Raw genomic sequence first — 21227 nt, 5'->3', positions numbered from 1 at the left:
TATGCACATGATAAAAGAAAAACTGGCCGCTTTTCCAGCAGTCTGTGGGCAAAACGGGATTTCATCATACATAGCTTCGAAGATCAGTTCCTTATATGTACAAAACACACTTAAATAATCATTGTTATTATTTTGTTAAAACTGATGCCCTACATCCGCTATATTTAAGGCTTATTCCTAGCAAGCCAAACTCTATACACTTCAATAGGAAGTATGTTTAAAGAAAGTCTGCAAGATTTAAGATTTCATGTTTAACCACAGTTTATTGCCCCTTGTCCTCCATTTGGATACTGCCTTTACAACCACTGCAAAGCCACATCTGTTCCCATCTTCCTTAGGGCTTTCCTCCTTCATTCATCCTCCCGCTCCTCAAACATGGTACAGGCAGGAGCAGCACTTGAATCACAGGTGGATGGAGACAAAAACAGGCCCGAGCATGAGACAATGGAATATGCCTTCTCCTGGGAGTTTCTCCTTAAAGGGTGCCAACCTTTCTGCAAACAGAGGGGAGCTCCTGGCAGCACGTGCCCAAGGCCGAGCTGCCAGCGCATAAGGGTCGCACGGCCAGTACTGCCAGAACCCGTTTCCTGCCGTTTCCCAGAGATCCCATTCGGGACAGCTTTTGAACCCAATGGAATGATATAAAATAATTTTCCCTGGGAATTCCATATGAATTATTTAAATGAGAAGTGCCCTCCTCAAGCGTCATTTCTAAGCTGATCATTCAACAAGTGAGAGTTATTTGGATTAAAATAATGCACCGTTATTCCAAATGGAAATGACACACTATAATGCCCTTGTCTGAGGAGGAAGAATTTATTAGAAATTAAATAGCATGTGCTACTATGTTACTTGTTATTTCTCTTGCTAAAGTAACACTTCACGTGGACACTGCTCTGCATTATGTTTGCTTTTGCAGATGTGTTTTATAAACAATTTCACAATCTTCTCTTCTTGTCCTTTGTACATATTTTGCTAGCGGCTATTGATTGACTGCTTAAAAGTAAATACTGCTATTTAACTGAGCATGGGTTCCATAAAATGACATGAGTGCTGTATCTATAAAAGCAAAAATAAATTATGTTATTTCTAATTGTGTTTGCTTAACTGTGCCTCTTGTGATTATGGAATGATAAATAAAGGCAGTAATGCCCTACATGAGTTCCTTACAGAAACGCATGTATGTGGTTAATAATAATTTTCATGATATACTTTATTTAATCAATTATACGGTTGAAAAAACAAGAGTCAGAAAAGACCTATTGGGTTGAATTCTAAGTTTCAGATGAGTAGTGCTTTACAACCTGGGAACGGGAAACAGGATTTTTGCACCATCTGTTCAATTCTATCCCTAATCTGCAGACTCCCCTACGGTTAATTTAAGGCAGTAGCTTTTGACTTCTCCTTGGCAGAGCTCTCCAGAGCATGTATGAAATCTCTCCAGAGATTCAGAGATCCAGAATCTCTCTGCTGAAACTCTCAGAGCCTTCTAATGCCAGGGAAGGTGAAGAAGGCAGAGATAAGCGCGTCCACCCTGCTGAAGCAGTGGACTGTTAGCTCACCTGCTTGGGGAATTACAGAGGGACCCAGGCTAGTGGCCTGTAAGGTTGGATTACTGAATCCATTTTACAAAAAAAAAAATTATTCCAGACAATATTCCAATAAACAGTTCTCAAATACTTGTTTCAGACCTCAGTCAGACAATATACTGGAGGAGGTTCTAAGGATATTTTTTCTACAGTCTAAATGTGTTTGGAAAGAAAAAAAAAAAAGTTTAGCAGAGGTCTGTTTAACTAATGACCCTATATGTGAATTGCCTTAAAGATTCTTCTACTTTCTCTTTCAAGAGAAGAAGCAATGTAACTAAGTCATGAGAAAATCCTATTGCTTGTGCCTGTTAGCGTTCCTGGCTGAACAATGAAGGCCATTTGCATACTCTGAAATGCTCTCAAGATGCAAGAAAGTTTACAGGCTAGGATACAAACTGATACTTAGTGGCTTAAATAAGTGGCACATCCCCAAGCTGTTTAAAATTAATGGGGGAAAAATGTGTTACAAGCACGAGTGATGGCACAATCCTAAAACCTTCAGTTTTTTATCTATTTATAACCGTGCATCAATTCACAATCGAGATCTGAATGTGTAGATTGACCTCTCTGTATTCAGTGCGGAAAAGAAAAAAAAAAAATTTGTATGTATCTAAGTGTAAGCATTTAAATTTACCATATATTCTTTGGGAAGAAGCTGAAAAATTCCATCACTTATATTAACTGGTAATCTTACCATTTTCTGAGTGTAAAATCACTTAATTTCTCTTCAAAACTTGCTCAATGGAGCAAGTATCTAGGAAATCTATTGCTTTTCTTGAAAGTCTTAGAATAATAGGTTATATGTCATTAATGTGTGAAATTGAACTGTGCAAAAGCCTTCTCAGCCTTCGTGCTTCTTCATCTCAGTAGGACTGTACAGACAGCTCAAATACACAGCCCAGGCCCGTAAGTTATATTTTGTCACACTGATGCCTGATAACTTTTTGACAATTACGTTTACTCCTAAAAAAAAAAAAAAAAAAAAATCTGCTACATGTTACATGATATAAATCTAAAAAAAATGAATGCTTTTTCAGGTATTGATGAGTTCTATGGCCAAAGTGAACTTTTAAGAAAAGGACACTATATTTCAATCTTTAGCACCCCAAGCTCTCCTTCAATAATTTACACATACAGATTCATTTTCAGAGGTACTGGACCTCCACCTCTAGCGTCAAAATGGCAAGGTGCATGTTTTGCACAATTGAAAACTTGTCTAATACAGTTATTTTTTGTTTATATGGCCTTTAAATAACCAAGAATATTTACAGAATATAACAATTTAACTATTATTTAAGGACTATAGTAAGCAAGCGTGTCTCAGAATGGTCTTTTTCATTTTACTTGGCTGTGAGGTACTTCAAGTTATTTCAAACACTTGTATGGCTGAATTTATTGCCTACTTTCAAGAGCTAGCTTTTGGAAACACTATCCTACTGAAACTTCCTAAATTCCCATTTGAGACCCACAATACGTTGTTGAAAAGTTAGTCTAATGAACAAGGGAAACAAAAGGGAAAAAGAAGAGGAGAATGTACGCTATGCATGATACCGACTTTTCCAAGTACAGCTAGACAAACCTAGAAGCAAGGAAAAGTGAAATGTGCTTTATAGTGTCCTTTAAGATGAAATATCTCAATTTATAAGTTTCCTTTCTAATTATAGTAATGCACACAAAATTAAATACATAAATATTAATTTTATGTATCATATAAGATGAAGGCAATGAAAAAACAATGTCTACATTTATGGGTGACTCATTAGTGTTTTATTATGTGAAACACTAGGAGGCATCAGTTGGGTAAAAAAAAAGTTTTTTTTTTTTTTTTTTTTAAAAAAAGAGGTAAGAAATTAGTATGTAAGGGTAAGTAATCATCATGGAAGTTTAATACTCCCAAAACTTAAAGGGTATGTCTTATAACTAAATTATACAATTAGCTAAAAATTTATATTCTCATCAACAAAAATAAAGGGCAATATTTAATTTGCTAACTATTTTCAGGTCAGAGTTCCACGTTCACAGATGCAACACAAAGTATATTCTCTTATATTTTTAAATATTTTTAAATATAAGAGAATAGTTCTAAACTAAGACAACTTACTCCTCAGTATAATACTTTTTGATAGAATTCCAGAAAAAAAAATGAATTCCATTTATGCATTTATGCACTCTTTTCTGCACGTATCATCTTAATAGGGTAAGCACGGTGAATTTAGCACAGTCTTTCACGAATTTTTAATTGCTATTGCAGTATATCATCTAACCAAAAACATTCTTAAAAATCGCAGGATAATCACCCACTAAATTTTCCAGAATGGTGAATAAACAGTGCTTTTGAAAAACTGTATCCAATGCTACAAGTGGCTCTTCCTTTTAGTATCAAGTCATACAGACCTAGCAATTGCAAAATTGAATCCTCATTGTTTAAATTGCATTTAATACTGACTAAGCAATGGAGTTATAGTTGCCTTATAAAATAATCAATTGAAATTGAAGTGTGCCTTGCCATGCTGCAGCAATCAGCTTTTATCTCTCCCCAATCAAAATGACATGTGAACTGCCTAATCCTTCTTTTGTAAGGCACATAAGACTTTGTTGTCACTGTTGGTTTTGTGAATCGCCTCTACAAGCTGGTCTGATTTCCTAAAGATGACAGATCCCACTGAACAGATAAGCTCTGCAGTCACTGAGACAGTGAGATTAACATAGAGGACTGAAGACACCAGCTTTAAATCACCTGTCCAAATGTAAAATTGGCCTGAGAAAATTACCTTAAAGCTGTCAGAAGAGTCAGGCAATTCAACTATTTTAAATACTAGAAAATTAAGAAATTCTTTTCTCTCCCTCTCCCACCCACAATTTTTCACTTGCACCACCAGTGGTGCTTTCTAACCGGAGTTCTTCTATGCCCATTTTGCTTTTGAAATAAGGTGCAAAAAAACGTATTTCCAACCTTTCAATATACCAGAATACAAACCCTATTCCTAAACCTGAAGTGTCATAGCTGTTTTAAATTATGTATTTTTTTCAAATGTTTTTACTACAGAGTCTGAATGAGGATGTAAAAAAAAAAACTCTGTTAATATTATTCAGCTAAACTTAAAAAGCTTAAATTACGTCCCAAAACTAACCACTACGCTTATATGTCAAAATGCTGGAGCAGAGACTAAAAACTTTTTGAAATTACACAGCACCTTATTTATGTTCATCTTCAGAATCAGTTTTCAAAAGAATTTCATTATATATTGTCTGATTTTTTTTGATTTATTATATTATCATGTAATTTAGAATAACTATGCCCAACAGGTAAACTGGACTCAACGTATCATAAAACAAGTGATCTTGTTTCAAGCATCTAATATCACTTCATGACTTCTTGCCTAATCAGTCATAGAAATACTCCTTAGCTCTCTGTGAAGATGAGCTGAACTATTTTGCTGAAGAGTAAATCAACCTATTACAGTAAATTACCTACTACAAAGAAAAGTAAAATAAAAAGAAACAAAACTGACAAAAGTATTCAGTCCACAACTCCTACTTAGTTCCCAAGTTTCTATGCAGTTATATTTACTTACTAAACAGGGAGTTACTCAACTCAGTAGCAAAATCTTTCAGAGATAAACTTTTCAAAAAAGTGTCAGAAAGGTTCATTCTCTTTGTCTTACATGTATTAGATATTTTTAAAAACAGCATTGTTTAATATAGGTGTCTCTCTATTTTGAATACATACGTTTCAGGGTCACAAATAAAGGGAGTTTAGGAAAATATCTATATATAAAGTTTTTTTAAAAAAAATACCTGACTGCTATAATGAAAGAAACTTCATTGAGAGTAAGTATGAGAATGATAATCCATATGACCCTCTGAAATTAGCATCTCAGGAACGTGTTTCTAAAGACGCATTATTCATCATTTAGTACCAAGTCTCACAAGACTTTTTTTTAAGCCTGTTTCCTTTTTCCTTGTTCAAGTAATCTTAACAGTATACAAGAATATCTGACTCCTACCTTCATTCATAAGGAAATCAAAAGCGATATTCATTCCATCTCTATCCTAAGAAAACTGTGGGACAAAGCATTATGTCTAGGTCTTCTATGAGCCTGATCCAGCAGCCCACTATTCATGTGACCTGTCCCTCTTCACACAAGTAGCATCAGCTGTGTAAGTCCTGCGTTGTGTGAAAGAGGGTCTTCGCATTCAAGCCCTAGAATTTTCTTCTGATACTATCTATCTATTTATGTAAGTTATATTAGTTAAAAAAGAAAACATATCAAGATTTAAAAATAAAAGGATTTGTACCTTGAGGAATGCAGATGCACGGAACTAAGGGCCAGTTCCTTAAGTTCTTAAGAGTGAGCAGACACTTTGCTATCAGACTCCATACGAATTACGAGTTCATGAATGTAGACAGAGTAATACATAAAAAACGTAAATAACACATGTATTTTAATAAAACTGATAAAATAAGAAACCTCTTTTTTTTTCTTTTTTTAATTTCTTATTAGGCTCCTAGCATCACATTAAAAAAAAAAAAAACATACAAAAGAACAAATCCCCAAAGTGATTAAATGCCTGAAATGTTTGAATTGGGAATCAGATGTAATACAGAGGTTAAAATTGGTTCACAGGTGGTTATATTTCCATGCCCTGCCAAGCCTCCAGGGATTAGAGTTATTATGCTCCATATAAACATCTTTACTCTTCAACCACAATACCCTGGAAAGTGCCAGTAAAAAGCAAACTAGTCATATTTTCATCTAATTGGTTTACCATTCATCTTGCAGTACTTTTAAAGTAAAGATATGAAACAAGGACATGTGCCATTAAGCTCATCATTAAATATGTGCTAAGAAAATTGATTTTGTGTCAAGACAATTTTCTTCTGATCACCAGTGAAATATTGGCAAAGTGCCTTTCTCTGCTTAATTCCCTTAAATCTTTAGTCTGAAGCTCTGAATTACAGTATTTGATTTTAGGATACAGGTTTTGCTAATAATAGTTGCTGTATACAATAAAAGAAAATAGAACTCTTCTACAAAAGATAATGTTTAAGTTCCTACGGTGATTCACTGAGTTTGATTTGCACTATGCTTTTTTATTATTATTTTATATATATTTTTGGAGAAAATGATTTATTATTTTATCTTTATATTTGTTTTTCAAGCTGACAAAAGTTTTATGCAACATACACATATTACAGTTACATATTGCACCAATAGTCTTATAAGTGCCTCATTTATATTAAACTTTATCTTACACCCGAAGCATCTGTACTGCAATTCAAACTAAACAGTTCTATTAGGCTGAATAGTCCTACTTCTGCACGCTAAAAAAGTACAGATTACTTACTGTACTATGTAAAGACCAAAGCATACTATTTCCATAGAGGTATGAAGCATATCTTAAATCTCGACAACAATATAAGCAGTCTCCCCATCCCAACCTTAAGCATTCAAGTGAGAGATGCACAAAGTTAAACACTTAGGAGCATGCATTCCCTAAGCTCAAGAACTGAAGAGCTATGATATAATTAAGTTTAAGAGCGTTTCACTCAAACTGAACTGTTTGCGTAGTCAGAGAAATCAGGGTGCAAGCACTACAAGGTCATAGCATTTGGTGAACTATTAAAACCAAATAAGCCCCAAGCACTTTGCAATATCAAGCATACAAATGACATGAACTAACTTCTTCAAAGTTTAAACTTATGACACCGATAGGGGCAAGCCTGCAGTAATTTGACTAGACAGTGATTTAACAATGTTATTTGTCTGAAAAGTTACTTTAAAGCAATTGACAGTGCAGTCAACCACTTCAAAAGTCTGCAAGCAGCCTCCATCCCAGTCCACATACATCAACTGATATATTCTCCAAATGTAACAGAAAACATATATGGGGCTTCTGTACAATGCCCACGATATTTCATTGCAACGCTAAATTCCACGTGTACTTACATTATAAACATTTAGCTGTTTAGATGATCAGGCTAGTCCTTGAGATATTTTCCTTTCTCAGGAAAAAGCAAAAATCCCTTTACTTCTTGCAGCCTTTAAATATTCACCACCTGGTTCACCATGCAGCCTCCTTGAAGCACACGCACAAGCTTCAAAGTCAATCCAATAAGCAGCCGGGAGATGCCTGGGGTGTGTGTGCGGGTGTGCGTGCTGTGCGGGTGTGTGCAGCGCGGAGGAGGAGAAAGTGCCGGAGCTGCTCGTCGGATTAAAAGTAACCGGACTCGTCCTGAGAGCGTCCAGGAAGGAAGTGACAGCAGGCGAATGGGAAAAGGAGAGCAGCTCAGAGCCTTTGTAACATCGCGGAGGGAAAGGGGGAGGCAAGGAAGGGATTCGAACTACACGCCTGATGAGGTGTCCTTTTCTGCTCCTCTCTCTCTTCCTCCCTTCCCTTCTCCTTCTCTGCGTCTCTCTTTCTCTCGCTCCCACAATCCCAAACGAGTGACTCTCTCCTCCCGAGCTGGAGAAATAATCAGTTTCACTCTTGCAAAAAGGGGGCGGGATCAGAGCCCGAAAGCGTTTTAATAAAACAAACATAGAGCCGCGGCAGCAGCTCCTTTCCTTGCCCCTCTCGTCTAAACTAGATTGATAAATTACTCCACTACACTACTTTAATTATGTATATGGTATGCAGAATAAATCACTGAACATCAGCACCTCAATCAAGCACTTTTTAAATGATAATTGCATCTTGGGCGAATCAATCTCTCCATTCCTGACATTTCGCTAATTTTAGTTTTACGGTGGGGGCAATGGCACATGTCACACGCAGACCCCACGACAGTCCCTCTTGGCGCGGCGCGCAGAGAGCGCGGGAGGAGGCGGCGCGCGGAGCAGCCCGGGGCCGCGGGGCTCCGCGTCCTCCCGCGCCGCCGCCGCAAGCGCCGCCGCGCGGCTCCCGGGAGCGCGGGGGCGGCTGCGCTACACGAGCTCCGCGGGCGGGGGCGCTGCGCCCGGCGGCGCCCGCGACCCCTCGCCCAGGCCCGCAGCCTCCTCCCCGCTTCGGAAGCGCTTCCCGAGCGCCGCGGTTTCAGCCCGCGCCCTCGCATTTCCTGCGGGCCGGCGGCCCCGGCTCCGCCGCCGAGCAGCGACCGGCGAAGTCGGGGCCGCTCTCCCGGCAGCCGAAACGCAAAGTGCCTTCCATGCCTGCTCACATGCTTTCATACCCAGAGCGAGAGGAGCATGCTGCCTGGGGGCTCGAGTCCAAATTACGCACGTGTGGTAATTCGTGAGTGAAACTGGACCTCGCAGATACTAGTTTTAATTTGTATGCAGATAACCAACTTTTATAATCCCCTGAGAGCAGCAGGAGACTTCACTGAGGCGCAAAGCGTTGGTTTTGTGATAGGTTAAGCTACTGGGAATGGGAAGCGCACATGTGATGAGACCCAAAGCCTGAATTCAAACAGCAGGGATAAATATATATTTGGTTGATTTTAATATAAGCTCTTGGCCCTGCACTCCTTTCCCCCATACGCATCCCGCTGGGCCGTTGACCTACTTCTGAAGCTCCAGGGTTGTCAATGAGCAAGTGCCGCTAAGTTCTACGGTGCGCCGCAAAACACGGGCACTCCAAGCACAGCCAGAGCAGAAAGCAGCTAATGGAGTTGCACAACACAGCTCCTGCCTCCAAGCCTCGGAAAACACCTTTCACCAGCCCTGAGTCCCCTCACGCCCCGCACTGCTCCATGAAGAGCAGAGAAGAGACAACCCCTAATGGACAGAGTGCCTCATTCTGTAAAATATGCCTGCAACACCGGCCACGTTGACATGCCCAGGGTCACCAGGAGCCAAGCACGCTGCAAAGGGTGGCGAGAGATGCCTGCGCTCGGCAGCACCAGCACTTGCTCGGGTCCAGGCTTCGTGTGAAGCACAGCAGGACAGGGATGCAGAGCAGCTACACAGGCCCTGCCCTCGCTATGCCTCTGATGCAGACAATTTTGTCTTCCACTTTCCAGTAATATTTTCTGAGAAGTAATAAATAGAAAACTGTGTTAACCCTTTGCACTTTTGTGCTCCTCTTGAAAATGACTGTCTGGCTAGCTGATAACACAGCCCTTCAATGGACAAGACAGAACTTGAGAGCAATTTTAGCTTAAAAGCAATTAGTAAAGTAGGCAAATATCTCAGAAAATAACATACACTGCAGCTTAACACATCTACTACATCTCCGTGTAGGCTCTTGTGGCCTAATCTTTAAATAGTCGTGACCTTCACATATGAGAGTATCTTCAAACCATGCCAACTTTTTGTCATGAGCATGATTCATCAAATCCATGTAAAGGACACCTCAGTTTTTAAAACAAGGTTCGGATACTAGATAGACAGGCAGATGTGAGGGGAGGAATCATGCTTCCTCGTGCATCTGAGGGTTGTTAGATAAGACTTGAAAATGTGCAGTATCTTTGGAAGGATTTAGGATTTTTATCTTTTGCTGCATTTAATTTTAAAACCTGGAATAATTTCAAACAGCTTCATTCCAGTATCCGAACTTAGACTAACGCTCCACAAATGGACCCTTTCTGATTTTCTTGCAAGACAGTCATGCTCTGCTTCTTTCCCTATTTCCAGGTCCTGTGCAGGTCCTGTGCTAACATTTTTTTTTTATTATTAATTCACCACCTAATGCATCCACTGTATTAAACAATGAAAATGACAATGTAATAGTTACAAAAACAGTTCCCCAAAGGTTTATTGATGACTGAAGAGTGTCCAACTACCTCTTTCCCTTACAAGTGCAATTTACCACAAGGTGGGTTTCTAGACCATTCCTTCAAAGATGATAAAGTCCAGTTTTATTCCTTGGCACATGCTGAACATACCTTTTCCTTAGGACTAATGATATTGCCAGCTTATATCATTTAGTGACATTTAAACCGAAAAGCACTTGGGGTACTATGCAATGACCAACCTCCTTTGCATCTTAACCCAGGGGGCTTAGTTTCTATTTTCTGTTTAAAGTTCTGCTCAACCCCACTCCACGCCTCGCTCCCTTCCACCACCTCCCTATCTTGCAAGAGCAACACAGTATAACACTTCTTTCCATGTCTGGCTGCTTTTAAACTTGGCCCACGCTGGGTGCAGCGCTTGAAGTGAGCTTTACAAAATTATTTTAAAGTGAGCTGGGGCGGTTGCCACAGCAACCCACCCTGAGAGAAATCGAGGCTATAGATTAATCTACCCCAGAAGATTATTCAACAGTACTGTATTTGTTCTTCATTCATTCAGAATATTCCCCCAATCCATAGGCTTTTATAATGAACAAAAGCTATACATTCAAGTAATTTCAAAGAGTATGTATATTCCAAGAACACAGTTTAAATGTTTTGTAAACTACGGCAGAGATCTCAAATGTACAAGATTCCTTGCAAAATCATTTAATTGCAAAAAAAAAATTTGCAAGATAGGCACAGCTGACACATGAACTTTAAATAAAATGGCATGCCATTACTAAAACGGTATTATATATATCAAGCAATGATTATAGAAAGCCTTTGTCACAGGTGTACCTGTAAGCACATAATACAGTAGAGTTTGCTCTCCAGGCTTTGCTTTTAGCATTAAATCTGAAAACAATAAATAGTACTTTGTAATATTAAATACAATAAATATTAAACACTCACCACATACACCCTCTTTATTGTCAAAATCATCCGCCTCCAATGCTTTACTTTATCCTTTCCATAGTAGTTACTTCACAGTTTACAATTCTTGTTCGGCACCTTAGATGTTTAAAAGCACAAAAGTAGCATATTATTTAAATGCAAACCTATAGTACTTAAATATATTTAAAGAGATTTATGGAACAATTTCTATAAAAAGAAAATGACTCCTTACTGGTATGCACTTAGGCCTCGAAAAAATATTGCTTGTAAGTAGCTTCAAGTTTTCCAGAGCTGTAATAAACTGACTTGAGGGATGCTGCACTATCAGTAAAAATATGAAACTACTGATTTTTGGATGGTGCTAATTCTCCAACAAGAACTCAGAAAATTATTTCTGCTTTTATGGGCTTAAAAAAAAAGTTGTTGCTTATTTTTTTTAACAGATGTCAATTTAAAGGACTGGGCCAAACACGAGGTTGTCAGAGCTTGGCATATTAATTCCTTCCTTCATTTAAAAACTCGTGTCCACACCGCAGCCACTCGGGGAAGGCTCCCATGGGGCTTTGAGGCACACAGCACCCAGCACCGCTGGGGGATTTTTTTTTTTTTTGATTGAAATGCCCACTTTTCCTCCCTTCACAGTGATGTTGGTGACAAGGGTGCCCAAGCGAACGAGACCCAGCACTGACCGCAGTCGCTTAAAGGAGCGACCCGCGCAGTTTCTGCCTTGAGCCCGAAAACCTGGTCATCCGCTATCCTTTTTTTTTTTTTTTTTTTTAATTCTGGGAAAACAGCCTGCAGCAGCACTGCCTCTGGGGGCGACCGGGCAAAGGCGCCGCCAAGTCACCGGCCGCGGTCTCGGCGCGCAGAGCTCCCCCCAAACGCCCTCACCCGCCGCCGCCCTAACGGCGCAAACGGCCCCAACGGTCGCCGCGCGCCCCCCGCCGCGCCCCGCCCGCGCGGCCCTGGGGTGGGGAGGGAGGCGGCGGCGGGGCCCGGCAGGGAGGAGAGTGGGCGAGCGGCGGCGGCGGCGGGGCAGGCAGCGAGGTGGGTGCCACGTGTGTGCGCGGCCGGCGGGGCGAGACGAGCCCGGAGCGGCCGCCACTGCCCGCCGCTCGGCACCAACAGAAGCCGCCTGGGGCGGCGGGGGGGAACACAGCGGCGCCCCTCCCCCTAAATCCCCGTTGGCGGCACCGGGCGCTTCGCAGTTACCGGCGTCGTGCGGGGAAAAACGGGTGCCTCTCAGCAGCCCGTCATCATCATCATCATCATCATCATCACCGTTATTACTATTACTGCTACGATTACTATTATTATTTTTCGTGTTAGGAGCCGTCGGCTGCCTGGGCTGGCTATAAGCCCCAGCCGAGGTGGACCCCCGAAAGAGAAGCTCTGTTGTGAGGCGCAGGCAGCGCTTCTGGAAAAGCCTCCTGGAGCCTCACTGCTGCTATTTAAAACGGCCAGGACAGGAATAGACAAGGGGAGGAAGTCCCGGCTGAAGATTGGCCCTGAAGATCTGGAAGCGATCTGCAACCTTAGCCCCGCGTGGTGCCGCATTGCTGGCTCGCTCACCCACACGCTGCCCGTGGCGGGGCCCCTTGGAGCCTCTCGGAGGTTCTAGCCTGTTCTTCCCTGACCTTTGAGATGAATGAGGCCATTTGGGTGGCTGGAGCACGGCCCTGGCTCCATCAGTGCGAGCGGGGCACTGCGGCGTGGGCAGCTGCGGCCGCCATGGCACGAGTGTGCTGCTGCCTGCGGGGCACGCGGGCTCGCACAGGGCGGGAGCGACAGCGGGGAGGCGCGTGACACCAAAACGCGGGTTAGTGAGCGGGCCGGGGATGCCCAGTGCCCATCGCCGGGGCAGCAGAGCGTGGCCACCAGCCTCGTCTGGGAGAGGGGCTGTGGAGATGTGTGCAGGGGCTCGCAGGCAGCACGCAACCGTGGCAGGAGCCTGTCCTTGGCAGTGCTTGTGTAGACAGTGGTCTATCTACATCTGCTGCTCTAGATGGGGATCTTGAAAGTAGACTGATCTGGGGCATTATCCCTTACTTTTCAAACCTTCAAAAGGTTGCTTTTTTAATGGTCCTTTATTTTTTTTTCCTCCTTCTCTACAGTTATTTTCAAGGGCCTCTGCGCAATGCACATGGTCAACAAGAAAAAGGAGGTTGGTTTGTTTTGCTGTATCTTTCCAGTTCTAGTAATACCAAGTTTTTCATTGTTACAAAAGGCAATTTCTGAAAATATAGTTTTCAAGTTGCTATTGTCCTTTAAATATCTTATAAAAAGTTGTCCAAGACATTCTTGTCTAAGAATTTCTTTCCCATGGTTTTGTTTTGTTTCTTTTTCAATGGTATTTTAAAACAAGAGATAGAAGGAACCTTTTTTCATAGACAAATATGTTTTTTTCCAGCAAAAAGATTAGATATTAGTGAAGTTGTCCTCCAAGTGTAAAAATAGTATTTATTATTTTGTGAATCACAACACAGACTAATATTAGAGTCAGATCCTGGAGCTAGTGATAACCCTTTTTTGTTTGCTGCACATGTGCTTTTTTAGAAATAAACTAATGCTTAAGGTCTGCCCTGTTACTGAAAATGAGGCTTAATTTGCCTTTGAAGGAGTCAACATCTACAGAAATGCTGAATTAAATGGCTGGTGTGAAACAGGGGTGCTGGGGAGATCAGGCACCAAATCCAAAGCCTGCTGAAGTCTGCTGAAATCTAATGCACTTCCCTACGTTTTAGTGCAGACCCTAAAATGGAAGCCGAGGCCTACCCGAGTGGTCTCCCAGATCCTATTCCTGCTCCAGACTTAATCTTGGAGCATGCTGGAACTCCAGTTTCTGTACCAGGCACTGTCTCTCCCTACGGTATTTAAATGTCCTCATCATTCTATGACAACATTCCACCAAATGTATGAAGTTATATATATATGTATATATATACAGACACATATATTTTCAGGGGACAACACTTGTAGTCAATGAGCTTACTTAAGTACAACTAAAGGAAGAATTTAACCTACTAATCCTTCCCCTCTTCATGTTTGTTGAGTGTAGACCTGTATGGAAGAAATGTACGGACAGTTCTGAAGTCCTTCAGTGTCAGACAGAAACTGAGAAGTAAATCTTTTGTCTCACAAATTGAAAACTTCAGCAACTGTTTTCCAATTTTTCTTCAAAAATCTTTTGTGGCATAAAGTTAATTAGGTGTAATTTCAAACTAAATGGGTCTTCTTTTTTCCTATGCAAAAAAAAAAAAGATCAAATATGATCTTAGAGTGGAGGCTTGGAATCATCTCCCCATCTTAATAGGGTTTAACTACAGCAATGGATTTGTAGAATAATTTCGGAAATATGATTTTTCTTCAACTGCTGCTCACCAATCTGATTATTCGGCATCTTAGTATGCCTCCAAAGCATTTTTTTTAACAAGATATTTAGTAGCACACTAATATAAGTTTTAATAGAATTGTGAGTGAAGTCTATCTAGATTAGTAAGCAGCGTTCATCTGAAACACAGTGCCTTTACTTTTCTTCTCAGTGACTAGTGAAGAAGGGCCTGCCGGATGAGAGGAAAGGCAAGCAAAGATACTGCAGGACGTGCTGTGCTTTGGTGGCCCTTTGTTCTACATGGATTATGATTAAGCAGAGACTAAATTAGCGCAGCTTGAATTTACAGAAGGGATCAGGTGGGTTCCTGGCAACTGCAATGTACAGCACTGAGAATGCCTGTCTTTATACATCTTCATTTATCTTTTGGGATCTTGCACAACATCTAACTATCTTTCATTCATTTTCAAATTTAGGCAATTTTAGAAGGTTTAAGTCTTTTCACTGTTAGCTAGTCATTTCAAAAAAAGTCCCACTGAAAGAAAGGCTTCCAAAAAGTTTCAGAATTAGCATTATAAGAAATGTTATAACTAATCTGTAATAAATAATGTTATCAGTTTATAGTTATATTATATTAGTTATTATATTATATAGTTGTATAATCAGTTAAAAATGTCAATCTTTCTCACTTCTGCCACCACATTTGGTTGTCTGTGCAGTTGTCCCCAGTTGAATAAATGGACTAACCAATTGATAACTATTCAATTTTGGGAAAGATGGGGAAATTTTTTCTATGTGTGCATTCTCTCACACTTCCCAAAAGGAATAATGGACTAAGGTATTGTGAAATTCTCAGATATTTTGCCAAAACCAAAGAGTATGCTTGAACCTCCTTGTCAATTGTCAGCTGAAGCATTTGTCTGTCTTACATTGCATGATGATGTGACACAGAAGCAGACAGCCATAGATGGCCAGAAAATGCTTAATTAAGTATTCTGCAGCTGCTATGAATTACATCAGCATCTGCATCTGTGTATACAATGAAATTCATGATAATTCTGAGGGCCAAGCAAAGTGAGAATTTGTTTTGGATGGACCCTTAGCCACAGTTCAAATAGAATTCAAATCAAACCTGCTCTAGGGGCAGAAAAACGTTGGTCAACTCATTCTGCTATTTCTGAAGGCCACTATGGTTCCCTGTCCTGGCTGCAGATACAGATTCCAGCACATCACAAGAAAGGCTGTTGCTACCATATTCCTAGCTGAAAGAGGAAATTACTTTTTCTTCCTTTTTTTTTTTTTTTCTTTTTTTCTTTTGAGAAACCCAATTCACAGGGATTTTCCTGGCCAGACTTTGAATTATATTTCAGAGAAGCATTCAGAGCTTTGGATGTTCCTGACAATTTGCATCTATTTCAAGCTGCTTACCACTTCTGTAAAGTTGGAGTAAACGATATGCAAATTTAAAAGGTCAATCATCCTTCCTGTAATAATGGGAAATGCCATATGAGATTTGCAGCAAAAATTGCATATGGAATTCAACAGCAATAGATTAGTTTGTGGAAGGAGGGAATAAAGGTACTGCTTGCACACTATGTACACCATAATACACAGAGGCAATAGATTAGTCTTTTTTTTAAAAAAATTAACTGTTCTTAATTTTAATCTGCAGACTCTTCAGTGCTAGGTTCATGTTTTTGTTTTTCATTCCAGCAACTCTAAGCACTACATAACTTTCGTTTCTGAGTGTTGCAGTAATAATTCTGATATCACAAACAATAATTAATATAAAACTTTTATTAGCTGTTTTAGAGGAGCCCTTTGAAGGCTGACAGCTCTTGTTGATATGTGAAGAAGAACTTGTAACCTCTGCGGCCATAAAACGTAATTGTACAATAGTTGGGTCAGCTTTTAGATGTGCTTGTGCCACTTATGTTAGTCTATATTAAAACTTCCATGAGCTTCCAGCTGTGATGTCATTGGTTATAACTCTTCCCATGGAAGCACTTTAAAAAGTTGATATTACTGAGGTTAAAAGGAAACTGAGCCTCAGAGGTCACGTTTGGATACGTACTTTGGTTTAGATGTATTTCATCTGAAGTTATTGTTGCTGTCGTACGATCTAGTTTGAGCACCTTTGCACAGCTCCTCTATGATATGGACAGGTTGAAGTTCCCATTCCTGGACTGTTACTTTCTGCAAGTCTGCACCATTTACAAGAAAAAAAAAAAAAGTATCAGGCTTGCAATATCTGATTTCAGTGATGTCTTTCTGGATAGCTATAGCAAGGCAGTTTGAGGAGAAACCCTGCTAGTGACATGGAGAACCTAAGGTTTGGACTTTGAGGGGTATTTATCTTATTTGGGCAGGTAAGGACCTTCCTTTTTAAGTCAAGTTCTCAAAAACTGAAACTTCTCAGGCTGACCCATCAACAAAGTCATGGCCATCTGCATTCTTAAACTCTTGGTAGTGCTAAGTACTTCCCATGTGGCAGCAAAAAGCGAGTTGATAGCAGAGCAGCTTTTCACCCTTGCCCTTTGCAGTCTCAGCCGGCTGAAGAAGTGCGCTGCGAGGTGTCTGTGACTCGCACACATGGCTAGGGCTGCAGAGTGGGAGTACAGGCGGTAGCACGCAGTCCTGCCACCACTTCAGACAGCAGAGGGAAAAATAATGAGTAATGCAGATGTCATGCCAGCTATAGAAAAAGCTATGGGATGTTGTGATTTGTATACTTTCATATCATTGTCAGCTCACCATTAGAAAAATGAGCAGGAAGAAAAAAAATACTGGGGAGAACCTTTCTTATTTTTTAAAAAAGAACAGATACAGAAAGGTTTTACTGAATTTTTAGCTGCTTGTATCATATTGGTCAACTTCTTTTGCCTTGCTGTCACAATCTAGAGTACAGTATATCAGGCACATTAATATTAGATAAAGCTTCATAAATTAACAGCATAACTTGCAATATAAATGCAAAATTAGCATTACTATGTGTGTATGAACAAAGCAGTAAGGGCCATTTCATTCATTCTGTACAGTTCCTTTACATGATTCCTGCAAATTCATTGGATACTCTACCTTAAATCTATATGATTATCCTTTGTAATGTTCATCTATTGAATTTATAATCCAGTGCATTTACAGTTAGGCATAGAATGCACAGAGCTTTTATCTTTCTTGATTTTTTTTTTTTTTTTTACATACCACTTTCAAGACTTGCCTCATAATGGTAGCTGCTTTTATGGGGAATAACCTGATTTAACTGTGGTATAGGAAGGCAATTCAGTTAAGTAAAACCAGTCCCTTTACAGGTTCCTTGTGATAAGGGTTATGTTTCAAGGAAAATCCAAAGAGTTACCATCTTGTACATAGTGAACTAGAGCATGATAGCAAGTTCAGAATGGGACAGCAGGGAGGAGCTGTGAGCAGTCCTGGGCAGTGGTATAGAGAGGTAGGGGTATCCTCCAAAGCCACGACAGGGCTGCAGTGGTATGGAGATCAGTTGCAGGGTGGTTTAGAGGGGCTGAAGCAGCCAGGCAAAGCAGGGGCTACAGTTACTGCTACCAGACAGGCAAGGAAGGCAGTTCCCTTCTCCACCACTTCCTAACACGTGCTAGTCCTTTGACTTTAAGGGAGAAAGATTTCAGCCCAATAAACAAATGATTTATGGAGTAAAAAATCCTGAAGGCCCGTGAAAAAAAAATGCATTGTAGAGTTGTTTACTGTACCAAAAAAACACAAACTTCAATTTTTTATATATGCATATATATACACAAAATATATACACAATATAATAAAGAATATACTTAAAATTTTGCGAATTTCCATGTTTCAAATGTTCGCTTATGAAGCACATAAGGAATACAGGCAACTATACTTCCGCCTCCCCCAATTTTTAATTATTTATTTTTTTAAATTAAATTTTAAAACCAACCTTATTGTCTTCAGTGGAAAGTATCCAGTTTTCACCAGTTTAAGTGAAAAGAGAACAAGGCACAAAATACTTTGAAAAATATAACCCGACACTGTATGAATAGCCTTAAATTAGCTTTTGAAGAACATAATATATAGCTACAAAACTATAATTTTTGCCAAAGCTTTGTGGTTAGATCCCATTTATATTTACACGCACTATGGAATAACTAATATAGATGTCTTCCTGACACTAAAGTTTGGGATTTATTGGAAAAGACAAACATGTGGTTGAAAGCTGAGCTAGACTACAGCTTTTCAAAATGAAAAAAGAAAGAAGATAGTTGTAAAATAAACCACTGTAGTTTACAAAACAGACAAGAAAGCAGACCCAGGGAACAGCAGGGATGTTGATCTCTTAAATAAGAGGGAATAGTTGGTATATAAATAAGTGACTATACCTGGTATTTTGGGGATGATTCTATGCCTGTCTGAAATAATGATAAAGCTTCAGTGAATTAAATAAGGTTCTCTATTTTTTTAAAATTTCTCAGCATTTTATATTAATAAAAAACCTATTTAAAAATTCTATTTTATGTGCTTAAGCCTGATAATTGGAAAAATAAGCAGCAGAAAGACCAGTGAACAACCCCAGTTTAAATGTGATTGTATAATTTACCTAAATGTGAAGTCTCCACATTGGGCCATGTTAAGTAATTCTTTTCTATAAAAATAAAACAGTCTATACTGAAGCTGTGTCTTACAAAATATCCTTCCTCCAAATAAAGCAAGGTACAGACTAACTTTAAGAGGAATTTCTTAAAATTATCCAGGATTTTGTCACCTAATTGCTGTTACCCAGCCTCTGCAATGAATACAGTGAAATGCCTACAAAATCACACCTTAATGAAATAATGTCTCTAAAGCAAGTGCTGTATGTATTTCTTGGTTATTGTGATATATACAGTCTAGTTAATCCTGGGAATTGCTTTTAGTACTTACTGTCTTTTGATTTAACAGCTTGGTTTTAATGAACGTTTAGGAGACTTGATTCCCATACGTTAAAATGTTATGCATGAAACAGCAATGCTTTACAGACTTTGTGGAGTTCAAAGGCAGCCCCAGAATTTTGCTTTCAGGACTTTTTGTTGTTGTTTCATACTTTGAGAAAATAGCTTGACATGTAGAGATTTACTCTACACTTTTTGGACTAACAATTTTTTATTCTACTGGTCTGTTATTCTAGCATATAGCAGGAAATTTTTGTAACAAGCAAAATCGTTATTATCTTCATATAGCACATCCCAGAAACCTACCTAATCTTTGCTGTTCTCTTCCTGTCTCTCCAAATGAACAAAATAGGCACAAACTAAAAGCCTGATCTACCTCCACAGAGGGCAGAGTTTCCTGTCAACTTTACTAGTACCATGCCAGGCAGCATAGCTTAAAAAACTCACAAGTCTGTTAAAAAAGGCCTTAGATATTCTCATTCAGTCTGAGGTTAGGCTGTCTGTTACTGATAAATGATTTATTGATATATGGGGAAATTTCCACTACAGAACTGCACTAACTGCACTTGACATATAATTCCTTTCTTTCTCCCAATAGCATGTTCTATAATGTGCATAGGAATATGGAATCTTTTTTTTTTTTTTTTTAAAGATTCATATGGTCAAGTTTTCTATTTACTTGCTTAAGTAAATGTTTTTAGTTTAATAAAACAATTTGTAATGAAAGTTAAAAAATGACTTCTTGAAATAGAAGTCATAATAAAAATGCCTTTTTCCCCTCCAGTATATTTATTTTAACATATGGGCACAGTTTCTTACATTTTCACATTAATTGAAATCTTATTGTTCTAGAAAAAAATAAATTTCTTTCCCTTCCTCTAATTTCCCAGCTCTTACGCAAATGAAATAGCACAAATACAGCCATAGTTTGCGGTTTTAAAATAAGTAAAATTGTGTAAATTAGCTGTGTCTTTAAGAAGCATCATGCCAAGAAGTACTCTCACATAGCCTATGTTTCATAATTTACCTCTCTCTTTCATGAAATAGCAACATATGATTCTCCTTTTGATTACTAACGGGGTTTTAAAAGATGATCTAAAGATTTTTAATTTTGGTCCTTTTTTTTTTGTTACAAAGTCATCTCACACTAATGTTCAAAAGGAGCTGCTAAGGCTCTGGAGCATCAGCTAAAGTCCCCAAAAGAGGCAGCGTTCTCCAGGCAAGAAATCCATTCTTTTTATTTGGAAATTACCAGGATAACGGATTTATTTGAAGGGAGGCAGACTGAGGGGAAAGAAGCGAAGAATCCAACAGCAATATTAGCAGCTGCTGCTTTCCTCATACATAATCCTGGATGTTCCTCCCATCCAGATTCAGACAGTTTGAAAGAAACTGCCTATAAATATCAATTCACTTTTAAGAAACTTTTCTTGGTTACAGAAGCTAAAATAAAGCACCATAGCAAATAAATGCAAAGCATGTCACAAAGCTTATCCGCTTTCTCCTGAAGAAAGCTCGATGACTGTCACCGCGAGCTGTAGCCGAATCCTCCAGTGCTGTGGTGAGCAGAACAACTCTAAAGACTTAAATCATTTTTAAAATCATTTTCTCTATCAAAACTCACCAGCGCCCTTCTTCTCCAGGAAGTTGTACCCGTCAGCACCTGCTGAGGGCTTCGTTGATCAAACCGACAGGTAAAAAAATTCCTGTAGAATAAAGCCAGACCAGCTGGCTTTGAAGAGGAGCCCCCAGTTTGGGTTGTGTTTGCCTCA

The 21227-nt window shown here is 39.5% G+C and overlaps 1 protein-coding gene across 8 annotated transcripts in view; it reads right to left on the bottom strand.

Annotated features, from left to right (window-relative positions):
• Positions 1–8058, bottom strand: part of LOC104577015 (myocyte-specific enhancer factor 2C) — a 116749-nt gene extending 108691 nt beyond the window's left edge. For 4 of the 8 annotated variants that reach the window (XM_010224439.2, XM_010224442.2, XM_010224441.2 and 1 more), the window contains exon 1: positions 7541–8051. The gene's annotated coding sequence lies outside the window, so the exon portion shown is untranslated. Of the gene's footprint in view, positions 1–7540 lie in introns of all 8 variants that reach the window. The other 4 variants (XM_088519744.1, XM_088519743.1, XM_088519740.1 and 1 more) reach the window with 3 other exon arrangements.
• Between the last annotated feature and the right edge of the window lie 13169 nt (positions 8059–21227).

Source organism: Tinamus guttatus, unplaced genomic scaffold (genome assembly GCF_059628265.1).
Source record: "Tinamus guttatus ecotype Peru unplaced genomic scaffold, ASM5962826v1 Tinamus_guttatus_pri_ptg000069l, whole genome shotgun sequence".
Classification (NCBI taxonomy): domain Eukaryota; kingdom Metazoa; phylum Chordata; class Aves; order Tinamiformes; family Tinamidae; genus Tinamus; species Tinamus guttatus.
Note: the sequence above shows the minus strand (reverse complement) of the source record. Positions and strands in the feature narration are given on the sequence as shown.